General features: G+C 53.6%; 1 protein-coding gene across 1 annotated transcript in view; it reads left to right on the top strand.

Annotated features, from left to right (window-relative positions):
- Window positions 1–4,670: 4,670 nt before the first annotated feature.
- Window positions 4,671–20,296, top strand: part of LOC119957860 (dapper 1-like) — a 73,756-nt gene continuing 58,130 nt past the window's right edge. The window contains exon 1 of the mRNA XM_038786018.1: window positions 4,671–4,703. The gene's annotated coding sequence lies outside the window, so the exon portion shown is untranslated. The remainder of the gene's footprint in view (window positions 4,704–20,296) is intronic.

Here is a 20,296-nt window from a genome sequence, read left to right as displayed (position 1 = left end):
TCCCCGTATCTAAGGATATACTGACATTGGAGGCCGTCCAGAGAAGGTTCACTCGGTCGATCCCGGGTAGGGAGGGAGTTTCTTATGAGGAGAGGTTGAGTAGGTGGGGCCTGTGCTCATTGGGAGTTTAGACGAATGAGAGGCGACCTTATTGAGACATATCGGATTCTCAGGGGGTTGGACAGGGTCGATGCTGAGAGGTTGTTTCCCCCTGTGGGAGAGTCTGGAACCAGAGGGCAGAATCTCAGAGTGAGGGGGTCGCCCCATTTCAGACAGAGATGAGGAGGAATTAACAGTCAGAGAACTTGAAATGTAGTCACTGTTGTTGGATCCACGGGGAATAATTTGTACAAAGCAAGCTCCCACAAATATTAAATAATCTGCGGCAGTGATGTTAGTTGAGGGATAAGTTAATTGTGCCTGCAGTGGAACCCAACACCTTGTGGTGAATGTAACTTAGTAATTCACACTGTATTTACCAATACCATTGTAAGCGCAGTAGCGTTATCCGACCACTAGGGGGAGCAGCTCTGGGAATGCTCAGGGGTTTGTACAGGGCTCCACCCTTGGCTCCGCACATGACTCCTCCCCCTGGACTGCTGTATAAATACCCCTGTCCAGAGCCAGCCTGCCAGTTCATCGAGAGTTCAACGGGTAACAGGCTGGCTCTGTAGTAAGTAGATTAAAACTACTGTTCATATCTTAAAGCACGTGTCTAGTGAATTGATGGTTCCATCACACCTCCATGCCAGTTTATAGTCTACATGTACCTTCTCCCACCCTACTTCCAGTCACCCTGCTGGCGGATCCTTCTATTCCTTTCTCCCTCTTGTTTTTCCAGCTTTCCCTTTAATGGATCGATACTATTCCCCCCACCTACTCCTTGAGCTCCACATTTTCACCACTCTCTGGGTAACGAAGCTCCTCCTGAATTTTCCGGTCGGATTCAGTGACTATCGTGTATGTGGCTCCCATTTCTGGGGCGGAATACTCCGAGCCCCCGCAGGGTGGGGGAATCGCCCGAGGCCGGCGTAAATCCCGCCCCCACCGTGGCCAGAATTCGCCGCCACCCGGGAATCGGCAGGAGCGGGAATCACGCCCCGCCTATCAGTGGGCCCCCCGCGCCGATCGGCGTGCCCCCCCGCGGCGATTCTCCAGCCCGCGATGGGCCAAAGTCCTGCCGCTGTCAGGCCTCTCCCGCCGACGTGGTTTAAGCCACCTCTAGTGCCGGCGGCGGGAGTGGGCCCCGGGGTCCTGGGTGGGGCGTGGGGCGATTTGACCCCGGGAGGTGCCCCCACGGTGGCCTGGCCCGCGATCGGGGCCCACTGATCGGCGGGCGGGCCTATGCCGTGGGGGCACTCTTTCTCTTCCGCCGCCGCCACGGCCTCCACCATGGCGGAGGCGGAAGAGACCCCCTCCACTGCGCATGCGCCGGGGTGACGTCAGTGGCCGCTGATGCTCCGTCGCATACGCGGGCACACGCCAACCGGCAAAGGCCTTTCGACCAGCCCTGACGTCGGTCGGCAGGGCGGCAACCACTCCGGCGCGGGCCTAACCCCTAAAGGTGCGGAGAATTCCACACCTTTGGGGAGGCCCGATGCCGGAGTGCTTCTCGGCACTCCGTCCCGCCGGGACCCCCCGCCCCGCCGGGTAGGGGAGAATCCCGGCCCTGGTCTCCCAATATTGATTAACACACCAAGAGAGTCCCTCTCCCCCCACCCCGCTCTTTGGGATAGTGTCACTCAATCTTTTAAATGGCGTGCAAGAGGTCGGAGAGGGATTCATTTAAAGGATGCGCCTCCAACAGCGCAGTCCTCCCACTGTACCGCGCTGGATCATAGAATTTACAGTGCAGAAGGAGGCCATTCGGCCCATCGAGTCTGCACCGGCTCTTGGAAAGAGCACCCTACCCAAGGTTAACACCTCCACCCCATCCCCATAACCCAATAACCCCACCCAACACTAAGGGCAATTTTTGACACTAAGGGCAATTTATCATGGCCAATCCACCTAACCTGCACATCTTTGGACTGTGGGAGGAAACCGGAGCACCCGGAGGAAACCCACGCACACACGGGAGAGGATGTGCAGACTCCGCACAGACAGTGACCCAAGCCGGAATCGAACCTGGGACCTTGGAGCTGTGAAGCGATTGTGCTATCCACAATGCTACCGTGCTGCCCACTGACTGGACTGTCAGCTGTCTTAAATTGGAAGATGGAAAATTAAGAGGTGTCTTAAATTAAGCTGGAAAATCGGGCGGGGTATGGGGATAAAAAGTGAGAGACGTAGTGAGGCGTTCTGATGGAAATGTCAGTGTAACCGTGAGGCCACATCGAAGGGCCAGTTAAACAGTCCATTAAGTGAATAGGCAGCCCACACGGTAGTATTTTCTGACGTTCCAGCCATTACATCGTAGCTCAGTATCGAACAACACCAAGATGCGATCCTTCCTGCTCTCTTTACACGAGCAATGGTTGTCAGGCAGCACAACCTTTAACCCGATGGATGATATTGGGCCAGCTCCCGTGAGGCAGGAATCTGACCCGTAAAGTTACTTCGAGCCCACGACCAAGCAAATGCAAACGACTCTGAACCCAAACACAATATTCGCCTGTGCAAACTTAAACTCACAGGGAACACTGGTCATGCAAGGGGGGTTTCTCTCGGTGTCTGAGTCCCACGAATGCATCGTAAAATAAGTTAGTTGCAGTGTCTTGTGCTGCAAGGGTGACGGCTGTTTAAAATCCTTAATTGGTTACATGTTTTGGGCGTGTCCAAGGTTAAGGTGGTTCTGGCAGGGGTTCAGCGACGTGATGTCCGCAGTGCTGCGAGTGGAGGTGGCCCCGAGTCCAGAGCGATAGTCAGGGTGTCAGAAGACCTGGGAGTCCAGGGGGTGAGAGAGGCGGATGATTTGGCCTTGGCCTCCGCGATGTCCCGGGGACGGGGTGGAGGGACTCGGAGCGGGTGTGCGTGGGTGGCGACCCGGCGGAATTCCGGAGGCTGGAGAAAGTCAAGTTCGCCCTGAGGGAGTGGGTGGATGGGTTCACCCGGAGGGTGGAAGCTGCTTATTGACTTCCTTCAGGAGGTTTGAGGGATCGGGTGGGGTCAGGGGGGTTAAAATGTGGAAGACGGGATGTGAGAAATGAAATGAAAATCGCTTATTGTCACGAGTAGGCTAAAATGAAGTTACTGTGAAAAGCCCCTAGTCGCCACATTCCGGCGCCTGTCCGGGGAGGCTGGTACGGGAATCGAACCGTGCTGCTGGCCTGCTTGGTCTGCTTTCAAAGCCAGCGATTTAGCCTGGTGAGCGGGCAGTATTAGGAATGCAGGGGTAGGGAGTGGCTGCTGGCTGTTTGTCGACTTGTTTGGTTGTTCTTAGGCTTTTTGTTGATATGAAAATGCCTGGAATAAAATATTATTACAAAAGTCCTTAAGTGGCTGTCAACCATAAAGATTGATTCGGTCAATCTCTCCCCTGCCCGTTCCCATATTCCTGTAACCCTTTCACCTTCATTTGTTGAAACAATTTGCTTCCAAAGCATTGTGGAATACACTGGGGTCATGAAAGGCGCTATAGAAATGCACGTTATTCTAGGCCAGGACTTCCAGGGAAGGAGCCAGAAGAAGAAAAACGAAAACCCGTGCACGAAAAAAGACATTATTTATACTCCTTTGGGTTTATTTTCGGTTAGTTGACGCACACGCACATATATCCTTCACAAATCCGGCTATGGATATCGTGAAAGACAAAGAATTTACAGCGGTAGATCTCGGGGGGGGGGGGGGGGGGGGGGCTGGCCGGGGGGGGCTGGCCCCTCCCCACCCCTGCTCTCTGAAGGCAAGGCCACCACGCTGATTGGCGTGTGTGTGTGTGTGGGCGTTGCTTTGGGAACACGGACACACTGGGAGGTCATCCTCCCAGGCAGTGACCCTGGGATCAGGAATGTGATGGAATGCAGCCGTTGATTTTGGCAGGAGGAGGGGGGGAAAAGACTTGGATTTCACCAGCATTTTTTTTAAGGCCTAGATTGCCTGCAGCCTGAAGCTTTAACCCTCTCAGACCTCTTAATTTGCTGTAAAGTCTTTAATTCACACCCGGATTTTCTTCCTTGCTTTCCTCATGCGCGGCTGATGAGCACGACCCTTCAGCTCCATCTTCGACCAGGTGTTTCCGGGAGATGGGTTCGTTCCTTGGACTCCAGATAACTGGTGTTCCTTTCTCAGGCTCCTTTGCCGTGTCTCCTCTTACCGTCGGGTGGTCTCGAAGAACATAGAACATAGAACAGTACAGCACAGAACAGGCCCTTCGGCCCTCGATGTTGTGCCGAGCCATGATCACCCTACTCAAACCCACGTATCCACCCTATACCCGTAACCCAACAACCCCCCCCTTAACCTTACTTTTAGGACACTACGGGCAATTTAGCATGGCCAATCCAGCTAACCCGCACATCTTTGGACTGTGGGAGGAAACCGGAGCACCCGGAGGAAACCCACGCACACAGGGGGAGGACGTGCAGACTCCACACAGACAGTGACCCAGCCGGGAATCGAACCTGGGACCCTGGAGCTGTGAAGCATTGATGCTAACCACCATGCTACCCTGCTGCCCTATTGTGTCCCTTCAATCAGGTGAATCTCCAAGGAGGTCTCTTCTGAGCAAGGATCTCCCAGGCAACGACGTTGATGCATTCCTTGAGGTAAGCCTTCATGGTGTCTTTCAAGTGCTTACTTTGTCCTCTTGTTTGAAAGCCTTCTTTGCGCTGGGCGTTGGAGATTTGCTTTGGAAGACGGGACCCTGGCCCAGTGGAGTTGGTTTCGGATGATCATGGCCTCGTTGCTGCTGCTCTTGGCACCTTCAAGGGCATTGATGTTAGTACAAGTGTCCTCCCAGATGATGCGTTGACGGTACCTCTCCAGGGCCTTGAGGTGGCGTCTGCAAGTAGTTTCTGAGCCGTATGGAAGAGTTGGGAGGATGACCGTCTTGTACACGAGGATCTTGGTGTCAGCACCGATGTTGCGGTTGTCGAAGAATCGCGTCCTTGGGCGCCCGAAGGAGGCGCTCGTTGGGTTGGATACAACATTGGATCTCCGCATCAATGTCAGCCTTAGAAGAGAGGTGGCTTCCTAGGTTGGGAAAATGTTCCACGTTTGTTCGAGTTTCTCCATTGACCTTAATGGAGGGAGAGACCGGATCTTGCCCTGGGGCAGGTTGGTTAAGGACTCGAGTCTTCTGGAGATTGAGGCTGAAACCGATTCTTTGGTTTGCTTCTCCGAAAGTGTCAGGCATGGCTTGGAGATTCTCTTCTGAGAGAGATGGTGATGTCACCCACACCCTGAAGTGCCATAAGCGAAGTCAGTGTCCTCTGCTTTTGGATTTCAACCGGTTGAGGTTGAAAGGTTATCCGTCCATCCTGTAGACGATGTCCACTCCACTGGAAGCTTTCTCTTGACAAGGCGAAGGATGGTGGCGGTGAAGATGGAGTAAGGGATGGGGGCGATGCCACATCCCTCCTTGACTAGAGTCTTGACCTCAAAGTTTTCGTCTTATTCCCGTCGATGAGGGCTTCCGCCGATATCTTGTTGTGGAGGATGTTGATGAATTTCTCTGCACAGCCGGCCTTTGACAGGGTCTTCCACAGCACTTCCCGAGTGACTGGCTCAAAGGGCTGGATTCTTCAGTCGCCGAAATCGCTTTTGTCGATCGGCCGGAGAATCTCCGTTCCCGACCAAATCGGGGGTAGCGCCACGTTGGCGCTGCTCTGCCTCCTCCAAAGCGGCAGACCCGGCAAGTACGCCGCGCCACGTATCGATGACCTCAGGACATTGCCTGAGGCCCGGCCCGTGAAGGCTTCACCCCCGACCGGCCTAATCCCCGATGGCATGGGTCTCTCATGGTCTCGTCCGTCGGGAACTCGGCCCGGCGTCTGCAGTCGCAGTCCAGCACCGCCACAGTCAGGGGGAGGGCCAATCTGTGGGCGGGGGGAGGGGGGGGGCTTTATTAGGGGCTGGGGGGAGGGGGTGATCCGGGGCGCGCGAGCTGGCCGAAGGAGGGGAGCGTATCGCGGGCCGGGTCCGCGCGCGGCCATGTTGAACGGCCCGGCCGCATGCAGGCCGCCGCCCCCGTGCATGCGCGGCTACGGACGCGGCAATTCTCCGGGCCGTATCGGAAATCTGGAGTCGGGCGCGCTGCGCTGCCGGCCCCCAGCAAAACGGGAAATCGGCGGTCGTTTTACGCCATTTATTCCGTTCCCACGCCGGCATGGGGGGCATACCCCAGAAATGGAGAATCCAGCCCAAAGCTTTGGTCAGATGGGTGAAGGCCAAGTAGAGTGGCTGATGTTGCTCCCGGCGTTTCTCTTGAAGTTGGCAAGCTGTGAGAATCCTGTCCGGCTGTTTCAGTTTGGGCGCAAGCCACAGTGGCTTTCTGGAAAGATTTAGAACATAGAACATAGAACAGTACAGCACAGAATAGGCCCTTCGGCCCTCAATGTTGTGCCGAGCAATGATCACCCTACTCAAACCCACGTATCCACCCTATACCCGTAACCCAACAACCCCTCCCTTAACCTTACTTTTATTAGGACACTACGGGCAATTTATCATGGCCAATCCACCTAACCCGCACATCTTTGGACTGTGGGAGGAAACCGGAGCACCCGGAGGAAACCCACGCACACAGGGGGAGGACGTGCAGACTCCACACAGACAGTGACCCAAGCCGGGAATCGAGCCTCCTTTCTTCAGAGGCTGGGAGAAGCAATGTGGCTGACCCTTAACTGCCCCTCTGAAACGGCCGAGCGAGACGCTCAGTTCAGGGGGCAATTAGGGACGGGCAACAAATGCTGGGCCCACGCCCCCATGAAAGAATTTTTAAAAACTCTCTCACAACTGGAGCACACACTTCAATGTGACAGGATTGCAACGTTGATACCCCAGTACGAGCCGCGAGCGGGAAAGGCCTGTCAGTTCCCAGCCAGCAGCCTTGACTCCCGGCCACATCGCAAATTGCCCAGCCTCGTTCCGACCAGATGTTATCCTCAGTCAGAAAGATGGAGAGCCAGGGGATAAATAATAAATCTCGCTGAAGACGAAAGGTCAGATTGAGTTCTCTGAAGGGCCTTATCTTCATTCTGCTCACACTCTCCCATCCCCCCCCCCCCCCACCACACTTCCTCTCTAATCCCTCTCCCCTTCCCTGATATGTTATTCATATCTCAGCTCCGCGCGTTGGCTGGCTGAGTGGACGAGCAGAATTCTAAGTACTTGGAGAGAGAGGCACTGAATCACGTCCCAGTGACTTCACCAGCCCCCAACCCCTGCGTCACCAGTAAATATTGCGCCAAGTCTGAACAGGAGAGGGTCGCGCTGGAGTACAGACCCCCCCCCCCCCTCCCCCTCCCTTTGCCCGCCACCGGAAAGCGAGTCACACAATCAACCGCGTGACGCAGTGTAACAGTGATTAGCACCACTGCCTCACAGCACCAGAGTCACCGGGTTCGATTCCGGCCTCGGGTGACAGTCTGTGCGGAGTCTGCACGTTCTCCCCGTTTCTGAGTGGGTTTTCCTCCGGGTGCTCCGATTTCCTCGCCCAGTCCAAAGATCTGCAGATTAGGTGGATTGGCCAGGCTAAATTGCCCCTAAGTGTCCAGGGATGTGCAGATTAGGTGGGTTTACGGGGATAGGGCAGGGGATTGGGCCTAGGTAGGCTGCTCTTTTGGAGGGTCAGTGCAAACTCGTTGGGCCGAATGGCCTCTTTCGGCACTGTAGGGATTCTATGGTTTTTTTTAATAAATTTAGATTACCCAATTATTTTTTTTTCCAATTAAGGGGGCAATTTAGCGTGGCCAATCCACCTACTCTGCACATTTTTGGGTTGTGGGGGCGAAACCCACGCAGACACGGGGAGAATGTGCAAACTCCACACAGACAGTGACCCAGAGCCGGGATCGAACCTGGGACCTCAGCGCCGTGAGGCGGTTGTGCTAACCACTAGGCCACCGTGCTGCCCTAGGGATTCTATGGTTTTAACTGGGGCTCACACTACGTGACACCCAGGGGCTATTTGGCTATGCACACCATCACACAAACAGGCATTTTCCATCAGCAGATCACTGCTCTGCATGCTCTCCAGCCATTTAAACCCCTTCTTCGTTCAGTCCCCACTCTCAGCAAATTCCACTGAATTCTTTGCCATTTCTACTCGCTGAATCAAAGAATGCTTACAGCACAAGTTACAGAACAGGCTGTTATCGTTCATGAAGACCCCGCTTTGTCAACCATACCCCCTCGCCTGAGGTGTGGGTGACCCTCAGGTTCAATCACCACCAGTCAGCTCTCCCCCCTCAAAGGGGGAAGCAGCCCATGGTCACTGGGACTATGGTGGCTGGATTGGGGGGGGGGGGGGGGGGGGGGGGGCTAGTTTAGCTGACTTGTCACAAGGCCAGCAGCGTGGGTTCAACCACCACCTCGAAGGACAAAAGCTGTACCCCAGTGAGTGTCAACTGCAGCAGAGCCCGTATCCCGATGTGTGTCAGTCCAGTGGAACTGTGAGTCAGTGTGTGGGACCCGTACCCCAGTGAGAGTCAGTGTGTGGGACCCGTACCCCAGTGAGAGTCAGTGTGTGTGGAACTGTACCCCAGTGAGAGTCAGTGTGTGTGGGACCCGTACCCCAGTGAGAGTCAGTGTGTGTGGGACCCGTACCCCAGTGAGAGTCAGTGTGTGTGGGACCCGTACCCCAGTGAGAGTCAGTGTGTGTGGGACCCGTACCCCAGTGAGAGTCAGTGTGTGTGGAACTGTACCCCAGTGAGAGTCAGTGTGTGTGGGACCCCGTACCCCAGTGAGAGTCAGTGTGTGTGGGACCCGTACCCCAGTGAGAGTCAGTGTGTGTGGGACCCGTACCCCAGTGAGAGTCAGTGTGTGTGGGACCCCTACCCCAGTGAGAGTCAGTGTGTGTGGAACTGTACTCCAGTGAGAATCAGTGTGTGTGGGACCCATACCCAGTGAGAGTCAGTGTGTGTGGGACCCATACCCCAGTGAGAGTCAGTGTGTGTGGGACCCGTACCCCAGTGAGAGTCAGTGTGTGTGGGACCCCGTACCCCAGTGAGAGTCAGTGTGTGTGGGACCCGTACCCCAGTGAGAGTCAGTGTGTGTGGGACCCCTACCCCAGTGAGAGTCAGTGTGTGTGGAACTGTACTCCAGTGAGAATCAGTGTGTGTGGGACCCATACCCCAGTGAGAGTCAGTGTGTGTGGGACCCATACCCCAGTGAGAGTCAGTGTGTGTGGGACCCGTACCCCAGTGAGAGTCAGTGTGTGTGGGACCCCGTACCCCAGTGAGAGTCAGTGTGTGTGGGACCCATACCCCAGTGAGAGTCAGTGTGTGTAGGACCCGTACCCCAGTGAGAGTCAGTGTGTGTGGGACCCGTACCCCAGTGAGAGTCAGTGTGTGTGGGACCCGTACCCCAGTGAGAGTCAGTGTGTGTGGGACCCGTCCCCCAGTGAGAGTCAGTGTGTGTGGGACCCCTACCCCAGTGAGAGTCAGTGTGTGTGGGACCCGTACCCCAGTGTGAGTCAGTGTGTGTGGAACTGTACTCCAGTGAGAGTCAGTGTGTGTGGGACCCGTATCCCAGTGTGAGTCAGTGTGTGTGGGACCCGTACCCCAGTGAGAGTCAGTGTGTGTGGGACCCGTACCCCAGTGTGAGTCAGTGTGTGTGGAACTGTACTCCAGTGAGAGTCAGTGTGTGTGGGACCCGTACCCCAGTGTGAGTCAGTGTGTGTGGGACCCGTACCCCAGTGAGAGTCAGTGTGTGTGGACCCGTACCCCAGTGAGAGTCAGTGTGTGTGGGTCCCGTATCCCAGTGTGAGTCAGTGTGTGTGGGACCCGTACCCCAGTGAGAGTCAGTGTGTGTGGGACCCGTACCCCAGTGAGAGTCAGTGTGTGTGGGACCCGTACCCCAGTGAGAGTCAGTGTGTGTGGGACCCGTACCCCAGTGAGTCAGTGTGTGTGGGACCCGTACCCCAGTGAGAGTCAGTGTGTGTGGGACCCGTACCCCAGTGAGAGTCAGTGTGTGTGGGACCCGTACCCCAGTGAGAGTCAGTGTGTGTGGGACCCGTACCCCAGTGAGAGTCAGTGTGTGTGGGACCCGTACCCCAGTGAGAGTCAGTGTGTGTGTGGACCCGTACCCCAGTGAGAGTCAGTGTGTGTGGACCCGTACCCCAGTGAGAGTCAGTGTGTGTGGGAACCCGTACCCCAGTGAGAGTCAGTGTGTGTGGGACCCGTACCCAGTGAGAGTCAGTGTGTGTGGGACCCGTACCCCAGTGAGAGTCAGTGTGTGTGGGACCCGTACCCCAGTGAGAGTCAGTGTGTGTGGACCCGTACCCCAGTGAGAGTCAGTGTGTGTGGGACCCGTACCCCAGTGAGAGTCAGTGTGTGTGGGAACCCGTACCCAGTGAGAGTCAGTGTGTGTGGGACCCGTACCCCAGTGAGAGTCAGTGTGTGTGGGACCCGTACCCCAGTGAGAGTCAGTGTGTGGTGACCCGTACCCCAGTGAGAGTCAGTGTGTGTGGGACCCAGTACCCCAGTGAGAGTCAGTGTGTGTGGGACCCGTACCCCAGTGAGAGTCAGTGTGTGTGACCCGTACCCCAGTGAGAGTCAGTGTGTGTGGGACCCGTACCCCAGTGAGAGTCAGTGTGTGTGGGACCCGTACCCCAGTGAGAGTCAGTGTGTGTGGGACCCGTACCCCAGTGAGAGTCAGTGTGTGTGGACCGTACCCCAGTGAGAGTCAGTGTGTGTGGGACCCGTACCCCAGTGAGAGTCAGTGTGTGTGGGAACTGTACTCCAGTGAGAGTCAGTGTGTGTGGGACCCGTACCCCAGTGAGAGTCAGTGTGTGTGGGACCCGTACCCCAGTGAGAGTCAGTGTGTGTGGAACCGTACCCCAGTGAGAGTCAGTGTGTTGTGGGACCCGTACCCCAGTGAGAGTCAGTGTGTGTGGACCTGTACCCAGTGAGAGTCAGTGTGTGTGGGGACCCGTACCCCAGTGAGAGTCAGTGTGTGTGGAACCTGTACTCCAGTGAGAGTCAGTGTGTGTGGAACCGTACCCCAGTGAGAGTCAGTGTGTGTGGGACCCGTACCCCAGTGAGAGTCAGTGTGTGTGGAACCTGTACCCCAGTGAGAGTCAGTGTGTGTGGGACCCGTACCCCAGTGAGAGTCAGTGTGTGTGGAACCCGTACCCCAGTGAGAGTCAGTGTGTGTGGGACCCCAGTGAGAGTCAGTGTGTGTGGGCTCCGTACCCCAGTGAGAGTCAGTGTGTGTGGGACCCGTACCCCAGTGAGAGTCAGTGTGTGTGGGAACCAGTACCCCAGTGAGAGTCAGTGTGTGTGGGACCCGTACCCCAGTGAGAGTCAGTGTGGGGGGACCCCAGTGAGAGTCAGTGTGTGTGGGACCCGTACCCCAGTGAGAGTCAGTGTGTGTGGGACCCGTACCCCAGTGAGAGTCAGTGTGTGTGGGACCCGTACTCCCAGTGAGAGTCAGTGTGTGTGGGACCCGTACTCCAGTGAGAGTCAGTGTGTGTGGGACCCGTACTCCAGTGAGAGTCAGTGTGTGTGGGACCCGTACCCCAGTGAGAGTCAGTGTGTGTGGAACCCGTACTCCAGTGAGAGTCAGTGTGTGTGGAACCCGTACTCCAGTGTGAGTCAGTGTGTGTGGGACCCATACCCCAGAGAGAGTCAGTGTGTGTGGAACCCGTACCCCAGTGAGAGTCAGTGTGTGTAGGACCTGTACCCCAGTGAGAGTCAGTGTGTGTAGGACCTGTACCCCAGTGAGAGTCAGTGTGTGTGGAACCCGTACCCCAGTGAGAGTCAGTGTGTGTGGGACCCGTACCCCAGTGAGAGTCAGTGTGTGTGGGACCCCTACCCCAGTGAGAGTCAGTGTGTGTGGGACCCATACCCCAGTGAGAGTCAGTGTGTGTGGAACCCGTACTCCAGTGAGAGTCAGTGTGTGTAGGACCTGTACCCCAGTGAGAGTCAGTCTATTGGAGAGGAATAAACTGTAGATCTGTAATAGACATGCAAGTTGCCCTGACCAATGCTATCCTGTGATTGTTCTGCCACTGGTCAACACATTAAGAACTTAACTGGTGGTGATAAATGAAGCAAAAGAAAAAAAATATAGATTATTTGTTAAATGTGAATTAAAGAGTGTGTGTTATGCAATGGGACTGGATCCATCTGGAAGATAATATGAGATAATTACTAATGAGTAGAGCTATTTATATGTGCGAGTAGATCAGTGATACTGTTACCCACACTTATTTGAAGGATATAGTATTTTATATTAACTGATGGCTCTTGAATAGGATTTCCCCTGAACAAACTGGGAGGGAGTGTGTACATGGCGTAGAAAACCTTTAATTCATCACTGGGAAATCAACTCTGACCTGCCCACAGTCTTAACGGGCAACGGAATTAGGAGGGAGATTTCAGAACCCTGCTCCACACCTCCTCCTACTGGACACTGCCTGAAACTACACTGTTACAGGCAACCGTTGACATTGAGGATTCCCATTCTAAATGTTTACATAGGCGGTTTCAGTGTTAAGTGTGCATGATGGAAAGACATGGCCGTTGGAACTTCGACTAATCTTTGAATGCTTAGCGGGAAATTTAGCACGGTCAATCCGCCTCACCTGCACATCTTTGGACTGTGGGACCGAAGCACCCGGAGGAAACCCACGCAGACGACACGGAGGGGGGAGGTGCAAACTCCACACAGACAGTCACCCAAGGCTGGAATCGAACCCGGGTAGCTGGCGCTGTGAGACAGCAGTGCCACAAAGCCGTCCAGGATTTATCCTTCCAGGATTTTCGCCTTTTTCCAGGACTTATCCATTTTCTCCGTTTTTCATTGCTGGGGTTTTCACTTCCGGAATCAGGGCCCCGGTACTGATCCGTATAAAGTTGGACTCAGTTCCCCAGTCTGCACCCATTGCCACAGTCGAATGGCCTTACTGATACTTATTGTCTCGGTTCACATGTGAAGAACGGCCCTTTGGGTGAGGTAGCACAGAGATCCTCCTTCCGGTTACTACATCCCAACAAAGAGTCGAACCCCCATCCAATTTGAGTGAAAAGGACAAGGGAGAGAGATTTAATGACCCGGGCAGCACGGTAGCATTGTGGATAGCGCAATGGCTTCACAGCTCCAGGGTCCCAGGTTCGATTCCGGCTTGGGTCACTGTCTGTGCGGAGTCTGCACATCCTCCCCGTGTCTACGTGGGTTTCCTCCGGGTGCTCCGGTTTCCTCCCACAGTCCAAAGATGTGCAGGTTAGGTGGATTGGCCAGGCTAAATTGCCCTTAGTGTCCAAAATTGCCCTTAGTGTTGGGTGGGGTTACTGGGTTATGGGGATAGGGTGGAGTTGTTGACCTTGGGTAGGGTGCTCTTTCCAAGGGCCGGTGCAGACTCGATGGGCCAAATGGCCTCCTTCTGCACTGTAAATTCTATGATAAAAATTTAAGCCTTTGCTGTCAGAGTTCTGAGTGCACCACAAGAGGGCAGTAGTGTTACAGTATCCGCTTAGCTTCATCCTCCAGTCGCTCACTTCACAACAACAACAACATTGTATTTATGTGGCGCCTGTATTTTCATAGTGGGGGAAGAGAGCACAGGTTGACGGCAAGCCGCATAAAGCAATGATCCGGGGGGGAAATAGCCAAACGCTTGGACAAAGAGCTCGGTGCTAAGGCACATCTTAAATGAGGGAAGTGAGGTTTGGAGGAACGGGAGAGGTTGAGAGAGGGAATTCCAGAGCTCGGGACTCCAGGCCTCCGAGGGTGGAGGCCGTCAGTGGTGGAGCGACTCAAATCAGGGAGGTGCCAGAGGGCGGAATTCGAGGAGCGCAGAGATCTCAGAGCACTGGCAGAGGCTGAAGAGATAGGGAGGGGGGGAGGGGCGGGTGAGGCCATGGCAAGGTACGAAAAGAAGGATGAGAATTTTGAACGAAAGAGAAAATGCTGGAAAATCTCAGCAGGGCCTGGCAGCTTTGACAAAGAATCGTCGGACTCGAAGCGTCAGCTCTTTCCTCTCCCTACAGATGCTGCCAGACCTGCTGAGATTATCCAGCATTTTCTCTTTGGTTTCAGATTCCAGCATCCGCGGTAATTTGCTTTTATGATCATTTTAAAATTGGGGCCCTGCCGGACTGGGAGCTGGTGTCGGTCATTGAGGCGGGGTGGGGGTGGGGGGGGGGGGGGGGGGGGGGGGGGGGGTGGGGGGGACAGGGACTTGCTGCGGCACATGCCCTCACCAAAGGCTCCTTCCACAGCACCTGCAAAAGCATTTCCCATCTAGACAGGCAGGGGGCAGCAGACACATGGGGAACACCACCACCTGGAGGTTCCCCTCCAAGTCACTCACCATCCCGACTTGGAAATACATCGGCCGCTCCTTCACTGTCACTGGGTCAAAACCCCGGAACTCCCTCCCTAACAGCACTGTGGGTGCACCTACACCAGAGGGATGAGCGCAGACGGGGGGGGGGGGGGGGGGGGGGGGGGGGGGGGGGGGGAGGGAGAAACCCAGACGCCAAATGGCGATTGGCCCATACCTCTTCTTGGACAATGAGCCCCCAAGCAGTAAAATAGATCCTGATTGGCTCAGGGGCTGTCCGTCCGTCCGGCCGACCAACATTTCAACAACAACAACTTGAATTGACGTAGCACCCGTTGTCAGCCATGCATTCTCCCCTCCCCCCAGTGAGAAGCTGTGGTTGACATTTCCCTCCACAGTGCCGTGCTGAGGGTGTGCTGCACTGTCAGCGACACTGTCCTTTGGGTGACACATTAAACTGAGGTGGATCACAAGGAACTATATCTCGGAGAGGAGTAAGGGAGTTCTCCCCTGGTGTCCTGGCCTGATATTCATCCCTTAACTAGTCATCACACGCACAGATTGTTGATTATTTAATTGTGGGATATTGCTGTGCGCAAATTGGCGGCCACATTTCCTGCATCATGACACTGACAGGCCAGTAAGTATTTGATTGGCTGTAACACACTTTGAGGTGTCTGGTGGCTCTGAAAGGCGCCATATAAATGCACGTCTTTACTTTTCAGTTTCACAGCTTTGGCCAGAGGCCATGAGAGACTAAAACATCCTGGAAGACGTGCTGTTAGACAAAATGGACATTCTGAATTCTCCCTCCATGTACACTCTTGTTGTCGATTGGCTTTATCTCTGGCCTCTGTTGGGTGTGCTTTGGTACTGTCACTGGACTAGTAAACCAGAGACTCAGGGCAGTGTTCTGGGGACCCAGGTTCAAATCCCACCACTGCAGATGGTGAAACTTGAATTCAATAAAAATCTGGAATAAAAAATCTAATGATGACCATCAAACCAATACCGATTGTTGTAAAAACCCATCTGGGTCACTAATGCCCCCTTTAGGGAAGGAAATCTGCCGTCCTTACTCGGTCTGGCCTACATGTGACTCCAGACCCCACAGCAAATGTGGTTGATTCTTAACTGCCCCCCCCTCAAGGGCAATTAGGGATGGGCAATAAATGCAGCACGGAGTCTGCACGTTCTCCCCGTGTCTGCGTGGGATTCCTCTGGGTGCTCCGGTTTCCTCCCACAAGTGCTGGAAGACGTGCTGTTAGACAAAATGGACATTCTGAATTCTCCCTCCGTGTACCCGAACAGGCGCCGGAATGTGGCGACTAGGGGCTTTTCACAGTAACTTCATTGCAGTGTTAATGTAAGCCTACTTGTGACACTAATAAAGATTATTATTACGCTGACCCAGCCTGCGACGCCAATGTCCCATGAACGAATAAAAAAAAAAAACTTTCTACCAATGGGCTTTCGACAAATTTTCAATCCATCCCATCGGATTACCGGTTCCTTCTTCAGATTCTGGAGGGTGGGACTGCGAACCCACACACCGAACTCGCTGACCGTCAATAACCGGCGGCGAACCAAGGGAAGTGGGCACATTGAGGATGCAGTGATCCACTGGTCAGGGCATGGGTCAAGTCAGGGAGTGTGGAACCATCTACTGTTCCAACTGAGAAAGATGTGCTCCCATATTCTGGATCCATCCATGTCTCCTGTTCTGCTTCAGGACTGCCATCTCATATCAGAATCTGTCTGTAGTTTGCGGTGTTGCTTTTGCACATTGTCACTCCTGGCTGAGGGAAGCACAATGGAGGCTTAGCTATCCCAGCATTCACTGCAGTTGTGAAAGCTCTCTATTCGGTTGTCTATTTCATTAATAATTAACACTCCCCTCCTAACTTGTAAAGTGTTGGTTCTCGCTGGGGTAAAAAGGATTTTGACCAGTTGGCTCTGTTCCTGTTCCCATTGGTGATCCCAGTCAGTGTGGGTCAGCTATTTGGCTACAGTGGGAGTCACGAACTGGAGCACTTTCCAGTCTGGTTTCTGGGCCCCCCTGAACTGTGACCTCCCGGAGCAGGAGCCACGGTGGATCATTCCTGCTCCATATCTATTGACTCTTTTGTGACGAGGCAGGTCTTGAAACCATACTGTCCCACGCAGCTCTGCTCCCAGACCCCGTCCAGCTGTGGTCGGCACACTTTAGGAAGACACAAGGGTCCTCAAAAGGATGCAGAGGGCGATTTACAAGAGTGGGTCCTCAGGTGAGGGAATTGTAGCTCTAAGGTGAAGTTGGAGAAGCTGAGGATGGGGGGAGATTTGATCGAGGGGTACAAGATTAGGACAGATTGCATAAGGGCGACAAAGGTGGTTCAAAGACGAAGGTGGGTGGGGGAGGGGGAACACAGATTTAAGAGATATAAAGCGGGGGTGGGGAGATCAATATTTATACCCAGCGAATGGCAATGATGCTGCCAACTCCTTATACACACAGCAAGATTCGGCTCCGACTCCATCTACAAGTTTGCTGATGACACAACCGTAGTGGGTCGGATCTCGAACGACCACGAGTCAGAATACAGGAGGGAGATAGTGAACCTAGTGGAGTGGTGCAGCGACAACAATCTATCCCTCAATGTCAGCAAAACTAAAGGAGCTGGTCATTGACTTCAGAAATCGAAGCGTACACGCCTCTGTCTGCATCAATGGTGCCGAGGTGGAGATGGTTGACAACTTCCAATTCCTAGGTGTGCTCATCACCAACAATCTGCCCTGGCCCACCCACGTCAACGCTGCGACCAAGAAAGCACAACAATGTCTCTGCTTCCTCAGGAAATTAGGCATGTCCACAATAACTATGACCAATTTTTATAGACGCAGACTTTTTAATCTGCTGCCCAATTGGAAGAGGTTGGAAGAGAGAATAACCTGGGATGCACAATAGAAAGCATCCTATTGGGCTGCATCACAGCCTGGTATGGCAACTGCTCGGCCCAAGACCGTAAGAAACCACAGAGGGCCGTGAATGCAGCCCAGTCCATCACACGAACCTGCCTCCCATCCATTAACTGTCTAAACCTCCCGCTGCCTTGGGAAAGCGGGCAGCATAATCAAAGACCCCTCCCCACCCGGCTTACTCACTCTCCCAACCTCTTCCATTGGGCATAAGATACAAATGTCTGAGAACACGCACGAACAGATTCAAAAACAGCTTCTTCCCCGCTGTTACCAGACTCCTGAATGGCCCTCTTATGGACTGAACTGGTCTCTCTACCAGTTTAGGGCAGCAGGGTAGCATAGTGTTTAGCACAATTGCTTCACAGCTCCAGGGTCCCAGGTTCGATTCCCGGCTTGGGTCACTGTCTGTGCGGAGTCTGCACGTTCTCCCCGTGTGTGCGTGGGTTTCCTCCGGGTGCTCCGGTTTCCTCCCACAGTCTAAAGATGTGCGGGTTAGGTGGATTGGCCGTGATAAATTGCCCTTAGTGTGGCTGGTTTAGCTCACTGGGCTAAATCGCTGGCTTTAAAGCAGACCAAGCAGGCCAGCAGCACGGTTCGACCCCCGGACAGGTGCCGGAATGTGGCGACTAGGGGCTTTTCACAGTAACTTCTTTGAAGCCTACTCGTGACAATAAGCGATTTTCATTTCATTTCAAAAAGGTTAAGTGGGGGTTGCTGGGTTGCAGGGATAGGGTAGAGATGTGGGCTTGAGTGGATTTCTCTTTGTAAAGGGCCAGTGCAGACTCGATGGGCCGAATGGCCTCCTTCTGCACTGTAAATTCTATGATCTATGTTTAGCACTACATAAGCTTCACCCGATGCCTATGTATTTACATTGTGTATTTATCGTCTGTCCTATGTTTTCATGTATGGAACAATCTGGACTGCGCACAACAGTACTTTCCACTGTACCCCCGGTACACGTGACAATATATCTAAATCTAACTCGCTGCCCACAAGAGTGGCGGAAGCAGAGACGGTGAATAATCTCGAAAGGAAATTGGATTGGCACTTGAGGGAAATACAGCTGCAGAGCTAAGCGGCTAAAACGGTGGGGAAATTAGCAGTGTTGAGAGATAGACTGGGAGAATGGGACTGACTGGGTTGGTTCAGAGACAGCCAGCATTAATCTGATGGGTCAAATGGCCTCCTCCTTATGACTCCGACATTTGAAAGAACATGTTCAATTCTGGTCGCCACACTACCAGAAGGATGTGGAGGCTTTGGAGAGGATACAGGAGAGGTTGACCGGGATGTTGCCTGGTATGGGAGGCATTGGCAATGAGGAGAGGCTGGATAAACGCGGTTTGTTCTCACTGGAACGATGGAGGTTGAGGGACGACCTGATAGAAGCTACCAAAATTATGACGGGCATGGACAGAGTGGATAGTCAGAGGTTTTTCCCAGGGTGGAGGGGTCAATTACTAGGGGCATAGGTTTAAGGTGCGAGGGGCAAAGTTTAGTGGAGGATGGGCAAGGGAAGCGACAGGTAGTACAATGGTTAGCTCTGTTGCCTCACAGCTCCAGAGACCCAGGTTCGATTCCCAGCTTGGGTCACTGTCGGTGCGGAGTCTGCACGTTCTCCCCGTGTCTGCGTGAGTTTCCCTCCGGGTGCTCCGTTTCCCTCCTCCACAGTCCAAAGATGTGCAGGTTAGGTGGATTGGCCGTGATAAAATTGCCCCTTAGTGTCCAAAAAAAAAAGATTAGGTGGGGTTACTGGGTTACGGAGATAGTGTGGACGGATCGGCTTAAGTAGGGTGCTCTTTCTAAGGGCCGGTACAGACTCGATGGGTCGAATGGTCTCCTTCTCCACTGCAAATTGTAAGATTTCATGAAGCTTTTTTGTTACACGGAGTGTAGTGGGTGTCTGGAATTCGCTGCCGGGGAGGTGCTGGAAGCAGGGACGAAAGAGTATCCAATTAATTTTTTCCAATTAAGGGGCACTTTAAAAAAATATATAAATTTAGAGTACCCAATTCATTTTTTTTCCAATTAAGGGTCAATTTAGCGTGGCCAATCCCACCTACCCTGCACATCTTTGGGTTGTGGAGGCGAAACCCACGCAAACACAGGGAGAATGTGCAAACTCCACACGGACAGTAACCCAGAGCCGGGATACGATAGTGACATTTAAGGGGCGTCTGGATAAATACAAGGGATAGGATGGGGATAGAGGGATACGGACCCCGGAAGGGCAGCATGGTCGGTACAGGTTTGGAAGGCCGAAGGGCCTGTTCCTGTGTTACATTTTTCTTTGTTTGTATCAACCCACAGAGCTAGGAGGCGATGAGTAGTAACCCACCCACTCCTAATTACATAGTCTGGACAGGCTAAGCCACATCATAGAATTTACAGTGCAGAAGGAGGCCATTCAGCCCATCGAGTCTGCACCAGCTCTTGGAAAGAGCACCCTACCCAAGGTCAACACCTCCACCCTATCCCCATAACTCAGTAACCCCACCCAACACTAAGGGCAATTTGGACACTAAGGGCAATTTAGCACGGCCAATCCACCCTAACCCGCACATCTTTGGACTGTGGGAGGAAACCGGAGCACCCGGAGGAAACCCACGCACACACGGGGAGGATGTGCAGACTCCGCACAGACAGTGACCCAAGCCGGAATCGAACCTGGGACCCTGGAGCTGTGAAGCGATTGAGCTAAACACTATGCTACCCTGCTGCCCCACATCGGAAGTGTTAAAGAATTCACATTAAAATAACAGACACCAGAAGTGGCCGTTTGGGTTTTTAAAATTCATTTTACGGGACGTGAGTGTAGCTGGCTAGGTCAGAATTCAATGCCTGTCCCTAACTGCGCTCCATTTCAGAGGGGCGTTTTTAAAAAAAAATGTTTTTTATTGAGTTTTCATATTTTATATCCAACAAATTACAAATTATTAGAGA

Source organism: Scyliorhinus canicula, chromosome 27 (genome assembly GCF_902713615.1).
Source record: "Scyliorhinus canicula chromosome 27, sScyCan1.1, whole genome shotgun sequence".
NCBI lineage: Eukaryota > Metazoa > Chordata > Chondrichthyes > Carcharhiniformes > Scyliorhinidae > Scyliorhinus > Scyliorhinus canicula.
This window is presented reverse-complemented; position numbering and strand designations above follow the sequence as displayed.